This window comes from Ambystoma mexicanum, chromosome 9, assembly GCF_040938575.1.
Source record: "Ambystoma mexicanum isolate Mex_15411 chromosome 9, UKY_AmexF1_1, whole genome shotgun sequence".
NCBI lineage: Eukaryota > Metazoa > Chordata > Amphibia > Caudata > Ambystomatidae > Ambystoma > Ambystoma mexicanum.
Window position 1 is genome coordinate 519,161,828 of NC_090931.1, and position 12,494 is coordinate 519,174,321.

Consider the following 12,494-nt stretch of genomic DNA (forward strand, 5'->3'; position numbering starts at 1 on the left):
ATTTTAAGTAGTCCTGGCGACTATGTGGGTGGGTGTGCAAACCTACCAATGTATGGCTGCAGCACGCCTGGCTGTATGAGCCCCATTGGAAAACAAGGAACAGCAACCTCCAGTGTACCGTACTTTGTTTCGCGTTGTAAGCATTCAGAATGCATGCATCTGTGTGAATGCTAGTCCTACGGGTAATGGCGTACAATGAAGTGTTCATATTGCATGTGACGACAACTGAAATGGAAGCACAAGGGACCAGTGGGCAGGCTACTGCCCTTCCAACAATGTAGTAGGGTAATTTCATGTACAGCATTTTCCACATCTGCTGCGGCCAACAACAGGGGCACTCCTGGAGGGCAGCAGAGCTCTAAAACATCCTTGCAGATCATATGCCACGCTACAGACCCTTACCCGGCAAACAGCATTGTATTGTATTGTGCATGTACTGTAACGCGCTACACTACAGAGGGAAGCTACTTGGAAGTGCGTGCGAAGGGTCCGTCCGGGAGCATGACAATGACTGGCGCCTATGTAGGTGAGTGCCACCCAATATTTCCCTCTCTCTGCACATCCCCTATGTTATCCATGCAGGTGCTGCCACATCCGTACCAGGCTTTGCCTGCCGTTCCTTCTGTGCCATGTGTTAGAAGACCAAAATAAATAGAAATGAACTGGGAAAGGAAAAAAGGGAAATAAAGAAAGCTCCTTTCAGAGTTGAACAATGGAATTGCCAATGAACGGATGCAGGGCGCGGCGCACTGTATACGCCCCACAGAATGTGCGCAAAATAAAGGGAGGCATGGCACTGTCGAAAACACTGTAGTGGAATCAGGTAGAAAGAGGCTCCCTATAGAAAGATGTTTCCTTAAATGTTGCAGTGTGTTTTGAAGAGTGTAAGTGCACAACACTTAGGACAAAAATTCCTCCACTACTTTCAAGAAGGGCAGCAAGGCAATATGGATAGGGCGTGCAGAAATCGGGTTGGCAGGAATAGTAAGATGAACGCTATTGGTGGGGAAAACTCTTTGTTCTGTAAAATGTCATAGTCCCATTTGTGAAGTACGCCATTGGCACATGTCGTAAAAAGGCACAAATAGACGTCTTCAAAATGTACGGCGCTTTCTCCATTTGCGGACCAAATGAAAAATAACGCAGCCACATCAGTGTCTGCATAATGCGATAGAAAGTTATGCAGGAGACGCATTACCTGGGCAATTGCCTCCTTAATCGCAAATGGCACTGAAACTTGTGTAACATGCTGTGCAATTTTCCCTCCACAATGAAGAACAATAATGTGGCCATGATCGCGTGTCACACAGACAAACCAAATTCGGTCACTTCATTGTAGGTACTCCATAGCAGTACACATACACATGATAGAATCCAAAATGAGCAGCCACTGCAGTGTTTTCCATTCACTTTCAAACAATGTATTTAGAACTCCCCAAAAACCGTACGCTGTGGCTCGTGAAACACACAGCCATAACCGCACCTCTGCATTTCTGTCAACAAATACACTGTTTACCACGGTCTGTGTGTACAAACCACACCCAGAAACCTTATTGACCAATCCCGTACCCTCTACAGGCCCTTTTCTATGGCTGTCATCTGCAAACGGGGCATATGCAACAAGTGCATCCCAGCATCGCGACGTCGTCCGCTGACTTTTCGTGCTGTGCGCACGAGGGAGTGGAATACATTTCAACCAGGGTAGGGGACGTCGTTAGTAGTGGCGGCTCTGAAAAGAGACTTTTTTTTTAGTTATTTTTTTTTTAATGGTGCTTCCACAGAAACACCTTTTTTGCGGTTTGTATACGTGTTTTTGTGTTTTGTAGGTCAGCTCACATTCTTATAATAGGGTCTTCACACGCCTGTAGATTGTGAAACAAAATATCATTGCCACTGGTCAACAAAGACATGTCATTTGCCTTGAAAAGGTATATATATCGAGAACCAATGTTGTCATTCTCCCAGGAGAACATCCCAGGAGCACTCAAGAAGTCACACATGCTTCTGTTGATAAGACCCCTTCCGACCTCTGGCTGGCGAAAGCAATCATTGGAATAGTCCCATACTATTCTTGGTGGTATACATGAGAAAAGCACCTTGGCAGTGGGAAAAATGCACTGCACTACTTTCATCAACTTCTTCAGTAGACGGTACACACGGGAACAAGCCATGCAAACCAAATGCAATGCTCCATAGTGCACGACCACACCATGTACTGTAGCTAAAGTGGCTACTCGTCGACATACTGCAAGCACAGCGCCGAAACTGCACACATCGCCACAGCACCACAAAGCCTCCACTCCCCCCAAATCGAAATTGCAATAAAAGACGTTTTTGACAGCATTCTGGAACAGATCTTCCACAAAGGCATCACCGACTATCAAGACAGTGCGTTTCTCCATCTCTGTCTGCCACCCTCACTAAACAAGAGTAATGAAAAAAATAAAATAGCCGCCCTTTTCCTGTGACGCACACCTTGAGCAGCTGATTGGACAATACCCACGGTCCCATTTCCATTGGCCAGCATGGTGAAAAGCGCAGAATGCGGCACGTGCGCCTCCCCAAGTACCGCGAGGGCTGCGCCCCCAGAGAAGCAGGAGGAGTCCTTTTTCCTATTGCTGCCCTTCCCTGTAACGCACACCATGAGCACCTGATTGGACAATCCCCACAGTCCCATTTCCGTGGCCGCCATCCTCAAAATCCCCGGATGTGGCTTTCATGCTGCGTGCAGGCGTGGGGGAATAACTTGCAACCAGGGTAGGGGGAGTTAGTTGTAAGGGGCGGCTCTTAAAAGAGCTTTTTTTTAGATGCTTGTAGAGAAACACCTTTTTTCGTTTTTTATTTGATTTTGTGTTTTCTTGTACTCACATTGTTATAATAAACTCTTCACAGCATCTTGTAGACAGGCAAAGAAAACATTATCAATGGGTGACAACAAAATGCCATTTGCTTGGAATAACTCTGCATTTCCACAACTAATGAGGTCCTTGTTGCAGAAGAACATCCCACCAGCGGACAAAAAAGTATACATGCTTCTGTTGATTAGACACCTTCCTGCCTCTGGCTCAGAACAACATCCAGGAGCATTGTCCCATAAACTTTGTGGTGTTATGGATGAGAAAAGCACCTTGGCAGTGGGAAAAGGACTCTTCACTAGATTTAGCCACCTCTTTAGACGACGGAACAAACCTAAACAAGACACATAACCCATATGCATGCCGCCGTAGTGGATGAGGATGACATCGGCAGTAGCAAAAGTGGCCAGGTCTTTGCAAAGTGCCAGCGTTCCACAAAGCGTCCGCTCCTTCCAAACCGAAATTGCCATCAAAGTGTCTTTCCAGGACGTACTTGTGCAGATCTATCACAAAAGGCATCACCCAAAGTCAAGACAATGCGTTTCGCCATGTCAGCCAGCCTCATTACGCAGAGTAATGTACAACAGTATGACCGTCCCTTCCTGTGAACCACACCCACAGGACCTGATTGGATAACCCCTAAAGTCCCATGCCCATTGGCCAGCATAGTGGGAAGTGCAGATTGTGGCACGTGCGTCTCCCAAAGTACCGCGATGGCCGCACCCAAGTCAAGCAGGAGCAGTCCTTCCCTTTCCACGATCTTTTCTCCACCACTACCTTATTGGGTACGGGTAAATAGGCACACACGATTCCACCAATGCCATCCAAGACGTTAGCATCTAACACTGTCAGTTATGCACAACACTTCATAGGTACCGTTACAAAATCTGCCTGCAAGTGTCCTGTCACTCGAAAGCACGTGCAGGAGAAAGTTCAGTAAAAGATTGCAAGATGTGTGCATCCACATGCCTCAACATGCGCACCCATCACCAGACAATTGAGGTATGAAAACATTTTCTGCAGTATGTTTACCACTTAGTTATAAGTGCCTCTGCGCACGGTATCTGCCACTGAGTGTCCATTACGTTCTTTAAAAGCATACCGTTTTGTTTCCCCATCCCCTACCATCAAGTGGCACTTCAGTGGTATGTGCTTGGAACGTTTTCATTTACCCATATCATACATTGTAATATCGAAACAGGAGCTCTCTACTTTCCTTCCGGCAATGCTACAAAATGTTTTCCCCACTAACCCATCTACTACATAAATCGTAAAGATAAGCCACCAAAAGCAGCACTGCATGTATCTTACTAACCTAAAGCAAGTTTCCAAAAGGTCACTGTCTGCACAGCTGTGCTTCTGGCTAGGCTGCACTATTGCAACAGGCTCTTTTTAAATCTGCCGCTTCTACTTTCTGCCCTTTACAACGCATCCAGAAGAGGAATGTGCGACTTGGGATGGTATATCCTCTGCACTGAAATGTCTACAATAGGTCCCAGGAGCTGCGAGGAATAAGGTGAAAACCCTTTGCATTATGTACAAGGCCTTCTGGGCCCTGGGACCTCAATACCTTCAACTCTCACTTACTATATGTCTCTGTGCTCAAGCTCTTCCTTCATCCACCTCCAACTCCCTCAGGATCAATCGCTTCTGCAAGCAACCAGTTGGTGGTAGATGTTTATTTCCGGCAGGGGCCTCCCTCTGCAACAGCCTCCCTGATTCCCTGAAACCATCGCCGGTTCCGGAAGCACCTCAAAGCCTTTCTCTCTGCTTCTTCTCCTCCTCCTCCTCCTCCTCCTCCTCCTCCTCCTCCTCCTCATCCTCCTCCGCCCGGCTGACTGCTTGGCATAAACTGATTCTGCACTGGTTACCTGGCGACTCTGTGATGTCGGGCCTATGATACCTCCCCCGCCAGGCGAACCTGTGCATTGTCTTTCTAGCAAACCCCGCACTTGGGGACTGTTTTCTGTATCCCTAACAGTTCCTGCACCACCTGATGTGTGCACTTATCCTTGCACTTGGCACAATCGGCCCGTATTTTTACTTATTGGCATTTCTTCTTCTACCCATGTACTGCACCTTCCCCTCGCCCCACCCATGCACTTGGGCGATGAAAGCCACACCTGGTCTAGTAGGTTTGTTGTCTCTGTCTCCCTCTGTTCCCCCATCACCTGTCTCGTTGTGCTTTGCTAAACGTGTGTATAGGCGCATTACACATGCCGTAGCATACAACTGCACATCATATGATATCATACACAGAATGCATTCATAAAAGTAGGATGCCAGCCACTTAACTTGTAGACTGCACAGGTTTTTCATTTCTGCAGTACCCCACTTACTGAACACTTTTCAAAGATTATAGCTCACAAACAGTACTGCATTCATGTTACGACTTCAAACAAGTACATACAGGTCATGCATACAACCAGGATGCCTGGCCATTACCTTGCCCACTTCCACCATAGCCTTCTGCACTTCTTTGTACAGAGACCTTCGACTACACTTTTTGCATACACACCACAACCGCAAACCTTATTGAGGAGTGTCATTTCCATGGCTCCCATCCTGAAAATGGCAGGGTGTGGCACGTGTAATCCTGAAAGTACAGCGTAATCTGCTGAGTTTTCGTGCTAGGAAGGGGTGGGGAGGGGGTGTTATTAGGAAACAGGGTAGGCGATTGGGTCTTTAGTGGTCCCTTTGAAAAGGTTTTATTTTTTCTTTGTTTTTGTGTTTTTTTTTGTTTTTACGTGCTTGCAAACCACCTTTTTTGTTTTTTCTCTTTGTATGACTTTCTGTTTGCTTCTCCTCCATCAATATTTACCGAATTAAGGGCAACGCTTTGTGTACAGTGTACTAGAAAATTGTATGTTTTGGGAATTCATGCTCTCATAGTGGGTGGACAACATGCCATCAGTGCACATAAATGCAGACATGCTTCTGTTCATAAGACACCTACCGAGCTGTGGCTGGGGACAAATTACACCGGCATGGTCCTGTACTCCTTTTGGGGGAATGGGTGAGATAACAACCTTGGCAGTGGGAAAAATCTGCATCACTGCAGTCATTAACTTCTTCAGGTGACGGGGCAAACGTCCATACAACATGTAACCCAAATGTAGACCTCCATAATGTACCAAGACAACTTCACCAGTAACAATGGAGGCCACATATCTGCAAATGGGAACCATACCACCAAAACTGTACACATCGAGACTGGCCGACAAAGCGACCACTCCTTCCAACCCGAAATTAGCAGCAACGCCTCTTTGCACGGCATACCTTTACAGATCGTGTACACATGTATCACCCAGGATCAGCACTGTGCGACTCTCCATGTCCACCAACCTCATTACACAGAGAGTATTGGGAGAAAGTAGTACCGCCCCTTCCTGTGAACCACACCTTTGACACATGATTCCATAATGCCCACAGTTCCATTTGCATTCCCACCATGCTGAGAATGGCAGGATGTGGCATGTGAGGTTTCCCAGCTACAGCGAGGGCTTCACCCCAGTAAAGCAGGGGCATTCCTTCTCCCCTCTCCACTGTTCTTGTTCCAGCACTCCCTCATTGAGGATTGTGAAATATTCACGCATGCATTCACCAATCACAGCCAAGAAGTCTGCATTCAACACTATCATTACTGTATAGCACTCCATATGTACCGTTTCGAGTACACGTCGTGTGTGCTTCCAAAGCACCTTCCGTACAAAGGTGTGGGAAGAAAACCACAATGTTAGCATCCAAAATCGTTCAGAGCGGCACCCATCACGCCTTTGACCATGCGCAGAAGAGTCTACTGCTTGCCGACAACCATCACAACATAATGTAGCCATGCATAAGAACATGTGGTCATAAACCACAATCCACAAACGTAACATAGCCAGCAGCACTTCTACCCAACCACAGCACCATAACACAGCGATGCATGTAAACATGTCACAGTTAGCAGATTCCACAAGCATACCACTGCCTCTGCCACCCACACCCACTTCCATGCACAAAGTATTATGGTACTGGCAACCAAACCGCACAATCCTCACAACATTGGGCCTATTCCCAGGAAGGTACACAAACCATAATGTCCAAGCACATCTAAGATTCACTTCCACCCTACCCTCTTGTATACTGACAGTGTTCCAACACTGCATCCAGTGGGCATACTGCAAGATTTTTCACTGCACAATCTCCAGTCATACACCGAAACCTGTAGGATGCTCCAACAATTACTGCATCCATGGAACCAAGTATGTATGTCAGCGCACTTGTGGTGCTCTATGAAGAGTAAAATGTGCTCCACAACCATTCTGTGAAGGTGTCCCCCTCTAAGAGATGCAGTCAAAACTGCATTGCTGCAGTGGGTGTAGTGAAGGCCGTGGCTTTCGGGTGCATGGCCTACGACATATGGCCTTTGGCCATGCACCCAATAATCTAGGCCTTGGCCACACACACCGCAACGTAATGCAGCCATGCATGGCAACATGTCTTCAAGTACCACAATCCAAACACATACCACAGCCACCAGCACTCCTTCCCAAGCCCTGCACCATCAAACAACTATACATAGAAAGATTCACCTTCTACCAGAAACTACAAACTAAACACAGCCTCCGGCACCTCTACCCACTTTCATTCACATACGATGGTGTTACTGCCAACCCAACCAACCAACAATATTTGCATGTCAGCTGACTTCTGGTGCTCTATCAAGTGTACAATATGCTCCACAATCATTCTGTAAAGGTGAGGAGTCTGTGACAGATGCAGTGTAAACTGCATTGCGGAGGTGGGTGTGGGCAAGGACTAGACTATTGGGTGCATGGCCTACAGCCTACGCACGGCCTTTGGCCATGCACCCAATAGTCAAACGTGAAATTAGCAGCAACGCCTCTTTGCACGGCATACCTGTACAGATCTTGTACACATGTATCACCCACGATCAGCACTGAGCGTCTCTCCATGTCCACCAACCTCATTACACAGAGAGTATTGGGAGAAAGTAGTACCGCCCTTTCCTGTGAACCACACCTTTGACACATGATTCCATAATGCCCACAGTTCCTTTCGCATTCCCACCATGCTGAGAATGGCAGGATGTGGCACACCCACCGCAACATAATGCAGCCATGCATACCATCATGTGCTCATGTACCAAACTGCACACACTTGCCACCGCCACTACTACCCAACCTCCACACCGTAATACAGCTTTCATGGAAACATAACAGCTTCCAGCACCCATACCCACTTTCATTCACATAGTATGTCTCCCAGCTCTGTATTCAGTACAGAAAAGCAACACATCATACTGCAGTACAGAAGTCACCACTCCACGCAATGGACACTACGCAATCCGATGTGAAATGCAGTTTAGTCCGTCTCCACTTCTATGCACACACTATTGATGAATTGCGCCCACTTCACACACTGCAGAATCCATGCACATAAAAGGTGCACTTCATCCCTACCCTCTTCGCTGCTGTCAGTATTACAACACTGCACAACTGTTCACTCCAGTAGCTGCAGCCATGGATTAAACACTGCAGGATGTGCTAAGAAGCACCGCACTCATGCAATCAACCATCTATGCAATGCTGACGTACCACACACAGAAGGGAACAATGTGAAACCTAATTACAACCACAGTACATAGTTGTCGCTGCAAGGCCTCCATCCATGCAACATACTGGAGTACACCCTATCTTATAATGTGTATGTCATTTGCAATGCACTCCCCTTCTGCAATTGAGCTCCCACCAGTCACCACGGAAATAGGTCTCTGCGCCAGATATCATGCCATAATGAAGCCTGCCTGCATGCAACATACATGGAAGGTGGCTGTGCTGAGACCCACGAATTGGCGTGTGTACGCAAGGACACGGCAAGCACATCAACGTCTTCGTCCAACTATTGACATATCTCAGATGATTCACTTCTCACTCCCCCACCCTTTCCATCCTTTCTTCCCACCATCACATGGCGTAATATATGTTTTGCAATGCACTCCCTGTCTGCTATTCAGGTACCACGAGTCAGCACTGTAAGTGGTCACAGCACGAGCTATCGTGCCGTACCGAAGGCTGCCGGCATTCACCACACATGGTTGGGGCCTGTGCAGGGAACGGTGAATTGGCGCAGTACGCACGAATACTGCAGGGACACCAACGAGTTCGTCCACCTAATAATGACATATCTCTGATGAATCACTTCTCTCTCCCCCCCACACTTTCTATCCCCTCTTCCCACCACCAAATGCCGTACATTATGTTTGTCAGTCCCTTTCGACGCTGCACTGTCCTCCGATACACCCTGGCGCCATTTCCCAAAAACGTTGACGCACAACACGCTTCTCTCCAGCCAACCACCAACCACGTCCAAAGTTTGTCGACAGCACATCGTACTGCAAGCCAATTACACTTCTGTCTGCGGAGCGAACAGGGAAATGGGTCGGCGGCGTTTTCTGCCCCACGACCCTGCCGCAAATTTGGTGCAAATCCATCCAGCCGTTCGGCCTGTAGCCGTGTGCTTAGTTTTCGCCCATTTAGTCTATGGGAGGGAAAAAAAGATTTGGGACCGCCCTATAACTTTTCCCCCCCTGCACGAAACCTCACCAAACTTGCAGAATAAATTCAGAGCGGCCCATATACTTTTTTGCTAAATTTGGTGAGGATTCCTCCTGGGGGAGCAAAGTTATAAGCCGCCGAAAAAGTGGTCTTCCTATGAGTTTAGCAACTTAACCATAACTATATGGCCGCTACTGCGGGCCGTGTAATATGTGTGTGGGGGGTGTGTGTGTGTGTCTGTGTGTGTGTGTATGTGTATGTGTGTGTGTTATATGGGATACATTACTCACCGTAATCGTATTTCTGATGCTTGTATCTGCTTAGATCCACATGCTGTGCATATGCCGACATCTAGTGGAAGCTGCGGAGTATTAGTTTGTTTTTCAAAACTCGAAAATGGGTGTCGACCTAGGGCGTGCCAGTAATACTATCCCTAGTGTGACATCCACTGTACCCATGATCCCTCACACATGTAGGACCCTCCGATTGTATTTTTCCTGACATGAGGTAGCATGAGGAGTAGCGTGAGTACGGCAGATAAGATAGATAAGACTACAAGCATCCATGCGCCTTCTCTCAGAGGGGAGGAAGGGAGGGCGCATGTGAATCTAAGCAGATACAGGCATGGGAAATACGATTATGGTGAGTAATGTAACCCTTCTGAGGCTTGTGGAATCTGCTTAGATCACATGTTGTGCATAGATTAGCGAGCAGTGTTAGAAGAAGAAGGTGGGATGTGAGAAGGGTCATGAGCAAATCAATGTCTTAGAACCGCTTGTCCCACTTGAATATCTGTCTTGGAATGAGTGTCAATGCAGTAGTGCCGATTAAAGGTGTGAATAAAGCTCCATGTAGCTGCTTTGCAAATGGTGTCAAAGGGTACATTTGCAATGAAAGCCAGAGTGGCCCCATTGCCTCTTGTAGAGTGGGCCCTCGGCGTAAAAAAGGCAGAGTTTTATCTGAAAGGGAGTAACACAGCTGGATACATTTGACTATCCATTTCGAGATGGCACCTTTAGAAACGTGGTCTCCTTCTCTGCCTGTAGCTACGGAGACGAACAGTTGATCTGTCTTTCTCAGCGGTCTGGTCTTGTGTACGTAGTAGAGGACCGCTCTTCGCATATCTACTGTGTGTAGTTTCACCTCAGCAGAGCTCTTGGGTTCTTGGAAGAAGGCCGGTAGCTCAATGGACTGGTTAACATGGAATTTTGAAATGAACTTAGGTGAGAACCTAGCGTGAGTTTGTAGAACCAGTTTATCCTTATGATCAGTAAAGAAAGGATCCTGCATTGAGAGAGCCTGAATTTCACTCACCCTTCTTGTGGATGTAATGGCTACTAAGAAGGCAGTTTTATAGGTCAGGTGTTTGAGACTAGCTTTATGCATGGGTTCAAAGGGGGGCCCATGAGTTTAGCAAGCACCACATTAAGGTCCCATCCTGGTGGTGGGTTTGAAATTGGAGGGTGGAGTCTCTTGACCCCTTCCATAAAGGCCTTAACCAATGGTACTTTCCACCACAACACCTTGTTATGGGAGGTGGTGTAGGCTGACAGCGCTGCCAGGTGTACCTTGAGTGAATTAAATACCAACCATGCGTCCAGCAGGTGGAGCATGTAGGTGACAATATTGGAAGGAGTGCAATCAACCGGGTTGATTTGTTTATTCTGGCACCAAATAACGAATCTCTTCCATTTATCAAAGTAACAGTGTCTTGTGTTTGGTTTCCTTGATTCTTTTAGGATATCCATGCATCTCTGTGGTAGATTTAGATGGCCAAACTCTATGACTTCAGGAGCCATGCTGCCAAGTTCATCGAGCTGGGTTGAGGATGCACTGTTTGTCCTTCGTGCTGGGATAGTAGGTTGTGCCAGCACGGCAGTCTGATGGGTTCGCACACTGCCAGTTTGCGCAGGTGCGGGACCCACGGTTGTCTCGCCCACATGGGAGCAACTAGGATGAGCGTCATCGATTCCCTGTGCATCTTGTTGACCACCTTCCTCAACAGAGGGGTTGATGGAAAAGCGTAGGCAAACATCCCCGACCAGTTCTTCCATAGAGTGTTCCCCATGGAGCCTGGCTGGGGGAACATGGATGCGAATCCTGGGCATTGTCTGTTTTCGATTGTGGCGAATAGGTCTATAGTGGGGAAACCCCACTGTGAGAAGAGGTCTCCTACGACTTCTTCGTGTAGACACCATTCGTGTTCTTCCGGGACGAGGTCTCTGCTCAAAGCGTCTGCAAGTGAATTGTGATCCCCTGGAACATGTTGAGATAACAGGTAAATGTTTCGTCTGAGTGCCCATATCCACATTTTCTGGGCAAGCTTGGACAGATTTGGCGAACGAGTGCCCCCCCGTTTGTTTATGCAAAACATTGCTGTCGTGCTGTCTGTTAGGATCTGCACTGACAGGTTCGATAGGTAGGGTTCGAATACCCGAAGCGCTCTGAAGACTGCCAGAAGCTCTAGTAGATTGATGTGATTATTGGCCACTGTGTGAGACCGGAGGCCCTGCGCTGTTTGGTGAAGGAGATGTGCTCCCCATCCTGAGAGGGACGCGTCTGTAGTGACTACAGCCTGTATTTCTGGATCGTAAAAGGGTTTCCCCTTTGAAAGATTCTCCCTTGTCCACCAGGGAAGACTCTGTACTAGTGTTGGGGAAACTACCACTAGATCGTCCCACTGACCACTCGCCTGAGACCACCGTTTTGCCAACCATTCCTGCATGGGTCGCAGGTGCGCGTGGGGAACCAGGTAAATACATGACGCCATCATGCCTAGCAAACACATCGCTTTGCGACCCCTTATCTGATGACCAGACTGATATTGAGGAATTTGCAGTAATAGATTCCGAATTCTTTCCTCTGATGGTAATGGCCAACCCCTCTTGAGTGTTTAGGACAGCTCCTAAGAACTGTTTAGAGGTGCTTGGCACCAGGCATGATTTATTCTTGTTGATTGAGAAGCCCAATTCGAAGAGGAGGTTGATCGTTCTTTGGATGTTGGATCTGCAAATTATTGGGGTCTCCCCCGTGATGAGCCAGTCGTCCAGGTAAGGGTACACTGGGATTGCCTCCC

General features: G+C 47.6%; 1 protein-coding gene across 2 annotated transcripts in view; it reads right to left on the reverse strand.

Annotated features, from left to right (window-relative positions):
- The window catches only part of USP32 (ubiquitin specific peptidase 32), a 3,569,419-nt gene that overhangs the window by 600,109 nt on the left and 2,956,816 nt on the right, over positions 1 to 12,494 (reverse strand). The gene's annotated exons all lie outside the window — the stretch shown is intronic.